Genomic DNA, 9,305 nt, shown 5'->3' with positions numbered 1-9,305 from the left:
TGGCATCCAGGGTACTTGCTGGGTGGGGGGTTGTTAGTTGAATGACGCCAGAGGTACTTGCATGAACGGCAGGCACGCAGCAGATTCTCAATACTCCCTGCATGGCGTACCTGGTGGCTGGCCTGCGTCCCTCGAGCCTGCACCGTCGCCAGCCTGTCATAGTAGCAAGAGATGGGGTTGTCATGCTCGATGCCCTTCTTGGCGCAGCGCTGCTTGTAGATCTCCACCAGGGACAGCCCACTACTCAGGGCACTGCAGTTTAGAGAGAGGGATATGAGTTAACTCCTGCAGGCTTAAAGTGCTACCCATCAGTGTACTTGTTGAAGGGATTGAGGCGGTACTTCAGCATTTACCATCAGAATTAACATTCGGAAACACTCCAAACATGTGGAGCTTCCACACTGGGTCCGTTCTCCTAATCATGTTTATGGACCCTCACAGAATAAACAGCCAGTTTCTGAAGCACACCTTTACCACTGGCGGAGAATCTTTGCGCTCGTCACAGATATTTATTGCACTCAATACAAAGGAGCTCATATAATAATCAACCTTCGAATTATGAAATACTGAGAGAACCTGCAATTAAACACTGGCTCAATAAGTGGATACTTCCCTTGAGCAATAAACCAAGAACTTACACTAAAACAAGCCAGGGTGCGAAGAAAGCACACACTATCCACATCTAGAGCAATTTTTAGAATCATCTTAAGCACACACCTAAACCGCGGCTAAACAAACAAGCTGGAGCCTCCAATACCAAAAAAACAAGTGGGGGGAGTGCGGCCGAGAGCAGGGACGTGCAGCTTTTCCCTTGCAGAAGCGAGCCTGATAATTGCTACTATATGGGGCCGCTCACTCCTGCAAGGGAATCGCCAAACGTGCACGCGTTGCCATTCAAAGCAATGCAACGTGTGCATATTTTTAGGGCAAAACCGGAATCGATTGCATGAGGTCCCCTCCTATGCAACGCATGTGCGCTATGTAGGCGAGACCTAAAAAGGGGTCCTCTTGATAGACTTCCTATGCACCATCTATTTCTGTGTCACGATAACGGATGGGTAGGTCCATGTCTGCTGCTCCTTCATGAACCAAATGAGGACACATTTTTTGTGCGTCAAACAATGCACAAACAAGCTTCCCATTGCTTATAGGGATTACGTTTGTTTATTTCATTGCGAGTTTTATGATGTGTTCATTAGGAGGTTGTAACATATTTCAAAATATGGGAAAAACAAATATTTAAAATTAAGATACTAATAAAATACTGCATACAGAGTTTGTATAACAATTACTCGTCAACATTAATAGACAAATCACATTTTTTTTCTGAATGAAAGTGACTCAATCACGGGGGTCAGCTGGAGGCCTGCTCTGAACTGAAGGGTTCCAGCTGCAAAATGCTTTTGCTTGCAACTGAATGGCTGCGTTCTTAATACAAAGCAAAATTGTTATATTTTATGCGCAGAAACACTTTGCCATAGAAACATGTTTAGAGGCTAAAGGCTAGATACGATGGAGCGTGGTAGTAAGTGACTTTGAAAATGGTGAGGAGAACTTTACAAAAACGCACAGCATTTATTTATAGCTGGTGTCGTGACATGATTCGTGATGTTCTTTCATTATAGAACCTGTTCTAGACATCAGTCTTGCATTTTTTAATGCCTTGCAGGAGACCTGAAGTTTTGTCAGGTGGCATGGCTAAAAGGAGTGGGTTTTAAGCAGGGGTTGTTTTATTCATTTTCAATCTTGCTATGGTCTGGTGGCCCAGTGTTCTAATGCGGCCACCACAGAGATATTTCTTTGAACCTATTCGGATAGGTTTGAATCCTAAAGAATTAACTCAGCCTTTCATCCCATTGAGGTAACAAAATGAGTACCATGGAGTTCAACAACAATATATCAAAACAACATAAGAGTACCCAAAAAGTAGAGACAAGCTCAGACTAAAACTGAAAATGGAGGAATAAAAAGCTAATTACCACCACTATAGAATGGAAGAGATATACCAAAGAATGTAAAAAGAGTGAGGTAAAGAAACCTCGGTGAGGAAAAAGAACCCTCAGGCACCAACTAGATAGTTGGTTGCCAGTTGTCTTCATTGGGTCCTTACTGTCAGTATGTGAGACACTACGTAGCAGAAAAAAGGGTGCACAATTAAAAAGAGTATGGACTACTCCCCAGACTAGAAAATTCTTTTAATATAGGGGTAGTTCTAACTCCATTAAAAACAATAGTGCAAAGTCGGACATGTAAGAGGTTGAGTTAATTTGAACTAAATGTCCTAAAAGGTCGACATGTTTCTTGCAAGAGCCTAACGTCAGCTCAGCATTCCTCAGGACCACACAAACCCTAGCCTTGTGAGAAGCGCTCACTAAGGCGCCAACTCCATAAGAGGCGGGGTAACGAAAGAAATTAAATTACAAAATAATCTGTAATGTCATGCACGCAAACTTCCATGCGAAACCCCTACACAGTTGAGGGATGATCAATTTCACAATAGCAGGAGAATTGCCCCTTAGGCACGTGGCAGGGGAAACCTTCGCGTTCAGAAAAATTTCATCTGTACGACTCCCCACAGGAGCACCTATTCAGCGCACATCCACGGCCTGTAACAATAAACATATGTTATCAGTCAACAGCAGCAATAGAATTACCGTGGGTCAAAATGCCCTCTGCAAATATACCTGTCGTCTGACATTTAATTTTTTAGTTGTGCAGTTAGAAGGCGAATTGATAATGAGTGTAGTAACTTGTTTCTGAAACTACAGTGCCAAATCTAAATGGAAGCTTAATATGAGGCAATACAAAATGATGCCACATTTTGACCTGCTTCTATTTTAGAAATGGTACAGATTTCCCTCATTGAATAAATTGCAGACAGCTCCTCAAAGTAGCCACTTCTTCAGTCTCTGTAATAAACATTGTGGTTTTTTTTTTTTTTTAATAAGCCATGTCATACCTTCACCTTCTTTGTGGGCCACTGCATAGGCTAAAGATCTTGGCCCTGTATAGCTTTTACTGGCCTTGATAATCAGGCAGGTTCCCTTGAGCCCTTGACATGCTATCTTGAGATGTACAATGAGATATTACCAGCAGGCAATGAACGCCGCAACGCTAAACACGTATGTCACTCTGAATCGATACATTCTGGCCATGGCCGAACCAGCCAAACACGGAAAAGTACCATTAGCTTTATTTCATCCTGACTTTGCAATAGCCAAGAAATTATGACCTCACTTTGGTACCATTTTGTGGGGCAATCTGACAACGCTCACTGATTAAATTGAAGGCCCAAAGGAGTAAGCCAGCCAAAAGCATATCAGTCCTGTGTAAGGGAGTGCATCTGTTCTGGTCACAGCCATAAGACATCTTTTGTCCACACCAACCCTCAACTTCCACTGTGTTAGACCAGAAAATGTGAAGGGACGCAATCAGTCTGAGGTGCATTCAGTAGATATTTTAATTAAGGGCGTTCTGTTCCCATTACTGACATTAAGAACCCACCACTCTTTCAAGCCTGAACAAGCCGAAGAACTAAGACAGCAAATGTCAGACTTCCTGGCTTACCACTTACTTGACATGTCAGGAAAGTCCAGAAGAATCCCTTAACCATTCCTCGCATTTAGGATCACTGAACTTTATTGGCTGGTCTGCTCTCTCCTTTGCCACTTGCAGTTGACCATGTAAATGAAGTGTATGAGCCAAAAACTACAAGCAAAGTGTGTAACATTGTGGGTCACAGCTCGTGGTACATTGGTCCTAGGCACATGGTCCACTTCACCACATCACATTTGAATATATTTCCACTACTTTGCGTTCACCTTCTCCTGTTACTGACTTTCCCAAACTTTCAAATGTAGAGATGTGATGCTAATAGCCTCAAAACTCCTGAGCAAAGAATGTTAACTTTCTTTACTTCCTTGTTTGCTGTTGTGTTCCTGCATTCTATTTACACACGTAATGACCACAGAAGTAGGCAAGTGTCTACAACATATATAGTCATTTTCGTGTGTAATGTAATATTTAACCAATCTTGTAGATGGAAAATAACTACTGAAGGTGTTTCCAACATTCTGTTTGTCACAGAACAGTTGTTACATTGCCAACTGGCTGATTATGTGATGGGGAAGAAGAAACACGTCTCCTTTGCATTTGTCTTTTGATATCTATCAATTGTAATATTCTTAAGTGTTATTTAACTCCTTGAGATGCAAGCGGGGGTATTTTTTATTGTATTTTAGATGGGAATTAAAACTAAGAGTATGCCAGTGCTTTAATATGCATATGAACAGGCAACCTTGAAGTTTTGGGGTGCTACTCAAACCATTTATATAAGTATATTCAACATGGAGGTCATGCAGAGTTTCTGTCATGGCTCATTTACCTTGTCGCTTCGATACTCTTCACTTATGTTCAAATTCACTGGCTACTACTCTGTCTACACAACATGCAATTCTCATATTCAGATAATGAAGCACAATCATGTACAGTTTGAATGGTTAATTACAATGTTTCAAGTCGAAATTCTGCGTAGTTGGACCAGATATCACCTTGCACTTGCTTTAGCTGATGGCCACAAAATTTGGGAAAACTGATGTCAATGGTTGTCCCCTCGCCAGGACTCCCATTGACCTTGATGTGATCAATTCCTGTCGCAGGAACTAGGCCCATCCGCACAACTGGCTCAGCATTTTTATCGGCGGCATAAGTGGGGTATGGCTGGAAGGTAGGAATGTGTGTATTCCTGAGGATTCCAGAAGTTTCCATCATAGAGATGTAAGGACAATGTGTGATTGCAAGCAAAGTTTAAGGGCACTGTGGGTAAGAAAACCTCATGATATCCATGCAAGACACACCACCCTGGACACCCCGCGTTGTTTAGTTTTAAAAAAATGTGCAGGTTTGCTGAGTTTCTCTAGGTGCCAGCTGATGAAGGGCCCAAAATCCACAGCTTCCCACCTTGCAAAAAAGGGTCAGTTTTGAGTAGAAACATGTGATGTATCGATGTTGCATTTTGGGATGTTTTCTGTCACGGGTACTAGGCCTACCCACACAAGCAAGGTACCATTTTTATTGAGAGACTTGGGAGAAGGCAGGGTAAAAAGAAATGTGTTGGGCTCTGCAGATTCCAGAACATTCCAACACAGAAATATGAGAAAAATATGTTTTTGTCAAAGTTTAAAGTTTGCAAGGAATTCTGGATAACAAAACCTAAGAGCCATGGAAGTCCCTGCTCCCTGCATTCCCATAGGTGTCTACATTTAAAAAATGTACAGTTTTACTAGGATACCCTAGGCATCAGCTGAGTTAGGGGCCAAAATCCACAGCTACCCACTTTGCAAAAAACTGGTCAGTTTTGAGTAGAAAAATGTGATGTATCCATGTAGTTTTTAGAGTCATTTACTATTGCTAACTCTAGTCCTACCCATACATATGAGGTACCATTTTCATCAGGAAACTTGGGGGAATGCTGGGTACAGGGAAATCTGTGGCTCCCCGCAGATGATTCCAGAACTTTCCATCATAGAAATGTGAGGAGAATAGGTTTTTAGTCAAAGTTTGAGCATTGCAAGTAATTCTGGTCAGGAAAACCTGGCGAGAGCCACACAAGTCCCCTAGATGTCTAGTTTTCAAAACTGTACAGGTTTGCTTGGTTTCCTTAAAATGTAGTCATGTTGTGTTTTCTATCATGGGCAATAGGCCTCCCCACACAAGTTAGGTACTATTTGTATCAGACGACATGAGGTAGGATATTTGTTGTTACCAATAGGATTTCACTGCATTTGTGCCTTCCAAATGTAAGCCAGTGTGTAAGAAAGAAGACATTTTGAAAAATAGTCTCTAAATCATGTGCCAGTACGGTTACCTACAAATTCAGAGATGTACAAATAACCACTGTAACTAAATTCCATATGGTGTGCTAATTTTAGAAATGCATAGGTTTTCTTGATACTCATTTTTCACTCTACATATGTCACCATATGAATTGGTCAATACTCGGTACACAGTCAGAAACAATTGTACGGTCCTCCTCACTTGACTTCTTGTAAAATCCTCAAACCCTATATATCCTCATAATCAGAGGGGCCTAGCAGACACAATAGTATATTGGGATTGTAAATTGGCCATTGTGACAAAAAGTAACAGATGAAAACGTTGTCACAAAGGGACGGTTTTTTTCCTACTCATTTACAGTATTTCTTTATTTCAACAGTTAGTTTCATTGGGAAAACCTTGAGGGATCAATACATATGACCCCTTGCTAAATTTGTATATTTGTATACCTTTAAGCAGTTTGTATCTTTTCTGGATCACTCATGGGTTTCACACTGGTTTCCACCACAAACTGAAACTAGGTTGAGAGCACAAAAAGTAGAAAAAATAAGATACCTCTTTAAAAAATGTCAAAACTGTGGTAAAAAAAAGTGATTTTTCAGTCCTTTCTGCATATTCCTGAAAGCTGGAAAGATGGTGACTTTAGCACAGCAAACCATTCATTGATGTCATTTTGAGAAAAAACAGACACTTATATACAGAGCACTTTTTCCTATTTTTCCCCAAAAACGTTTAATTTACCTTTATTTTGTCTGTTTTCATAGTCCCCTCCAGGGGAATCCACAAACCTTGGGTACTGCTAGAATCCCCAGGATATTGGGAAAAAAGACACAAATTTGGCATAGATACCTTATGTGGAAAAAAGTTTTAGAGCCCTAAGCGCGAACTACCTCAAATAGTCAAAAAAGGGCTCAGCACTGGTTCGGAAGAGGCCCAGCAGCTAAGGGGTTAAGTGTGTCTCCATCATTGAAGCCTAATATTCCAATAAAAACGCATCTCATCTTGTATCATAGAAATGTGGACTCTAAGTGGACCACAAACCCTTGAAGGAAGAGTCACGTATTGGTTCTTATTTCAAGGATGGCCTCTAAGGACCAGCAGTGCTTTTCTACCCGGGCACCACCTGCTTGGGACTCATTTTCCCGGTAGCTTAGCATTGTATATTGCTAGGCTTCTTTCAAAAACTGTCAAAATTCATGTTTTTTTAATTGTTTTACTGCCTTAGGTCAACATACACAATTCACTTACATATTACCATACTCATAGGTCTCTTTCTCAACACCTGGACCAAGGACCAGGCCAAGCACAGGTGCAGGCTTTCCTCACTGATGAAAATTATCTTTGTACTTTGAATGTCATCTAGAACTCTAGAAATGGTCTTCAATTTATGTCTGGGGGTCCACAACCTGGGGTTCCCTCTCATCTAAGTGAGGAGGGGGAATCTCAGGTTTGGTAGTGTGGTTAGGGTGATCAGATTTCGAAATTCAAGCATCGAGACAGTTTGAAAACAAAAGAAATACTACTCTTTTACATTGACTAAAGGGGCACAGTGACCATCTTCACACCTACACAGAAACAGAGACAACAGGCACCAAGGAACTAAATTAAAAACATTTTAATCCGGTCTCATGAGAGCTGCTACCTTATCCTGTCTTTGAGCAAAAAAAAACTACCTCCCTCGGTTTTCAGTCGATTATCTCTAAAAAAAACTGGACATGAGCTAAATTTTTTCAAACTCTGCCATGACAGCTGGCGAGAAACCGGGACTGTCCCTGTAAATCCGAGAAGCCTGGTCACCCTATGATTGGGTGCCCTATAGATGTGTAGCAGTGCACCTGCTTCACTGGACTCTTAATGAGTCTCATCATCTTTTGCTGAAATAGTTTTAAAGGTACAGATCACCGGTGGTTTTTGCCAATTGATTTTGACGGCCTAAAAGAATCCAAATTTTTTTTTTTTTAATGAATGATCTCATGTTCCTCGCTTTTATAACACATGCGATTGTTTTTAAAAAAAAATGAATTTATGCATTGATTTGTTTTTATAAACATGTTTTATTGTATGTATGCAATTGTTCTTTTATGGCATTTATGCCGAAATAAAGATTGAATTGAATTGAATCCAATTTTTTAACTGGAATATATTTTGAGAATAAAATGATCTGTTGATGACAACATCAATAACATACTATCAGCAAGTCACCCAAGTCAGTGATGCATAAGTCTGGAAAAGTTATGCCCTAGACGACTGAAAAAACAGTGTGATGGCGTACTAATGGCAGCTTGTGTGTGTACAAGTACTGAACAATAACTAACTTGACATATTTATTTTCTTACATTCCTTTTTTGACCACTGTTATAGAATTATTAGCTCTAACAGCTATTGTAAAAGGTGTGGGTGCTAAATCAAAGAATGATTACAAAAATGGACATCATTGTTTAGTACCTTGATTCAATTTTACTTACCTAGAAAGTGGACTATTTCCATTAAATTGTGTTATTGGTCCACTATAGAGAGCCTTTATAGTACTGCAGAGCGATTCTCCAAAACTCACCCTTTTAAATGATACAAATAGAGTCAACAAACATTGCGAAAGATTATTCAGCATTTACACGAATTACAAAATTAAGATTTTAATTGCCTTTTGGCAGGCTACACTAAGTAACTGATCTGTCGTATATTGGTGGAACCACTTCAAACTTTTAGAAATCCAGTTTGATCTGTTCCACTTAGCTCTTTAACAACAGAGCTCAGCCTTTAACACTTATTTTGGTCAAAATCTTGGAGTTTATATTATTAAAAGTTATGGCTCAGCAATTCATTCATGAAGATGTTCCTCTACACAAGAGGTTGTCATGGATGTCCGAAATTTCTAATTGCCAGATTGGGAGCCAAATTGTATTTGTACATTTTATAGAATACTGATATCAGCCTATCAGGACGTGTGGAGTTTCTGGTTCTGTAATGGGCTGATGGTACAGTATTCATTAACCAGGTGGCAACAAATGGACTAAAAAAAAAACTTGTGGCTTGCTAGGGGGAATGGTGCGTCAGAGCAGCAAGGTATCACTTTGCGTGGAGTTATTTTAATGTTGGCAACTGAGCTGTTTGACCCCCTAAGCCAATGAACTCTTAAACAAGAAGCACTGGGAACTGAACAGCTCGCCCTTCTGTGCTCCATCAAATGATACAAGTTGTCCAACGAGAGAAGTATAGTTAAAGCATGGTCACAGAACGTGTCACAGAAGTGGCAAGTGACCACAATGCCTAAGAAGCCACAACATCTACCATTGATATACATTCGAGGAGATGAAAGGATAACTCAATGGGAAGGGGGTTGGGGAAACAATACATTTGTTAAGGTAAAACAAAAAACTTAAAAGATGGAAAAACAAGTAAATATTATAACAAATAAGCAGCCACGTATACAGAGGGAGAAGGGAGAAAAACAACAAGAATTCACCCTTGTG

Source organism: Lissotriton vulgaris, chromosome 6 (genome assembly GCF_964263255.1).
Source record: "Lissotriton vulgaris chromosome 6, aLisVul1.2, whole genome shotgun sequence".
Lineage (NCBI taxonomy): Eukaryota > Metazoa > Chordata > Amphibia > Caudata > Salamandridae > Lissotriton > Lissotriton vulgaris.
This window is presented reverse-complemented; position numbering follows the sequence as displayed.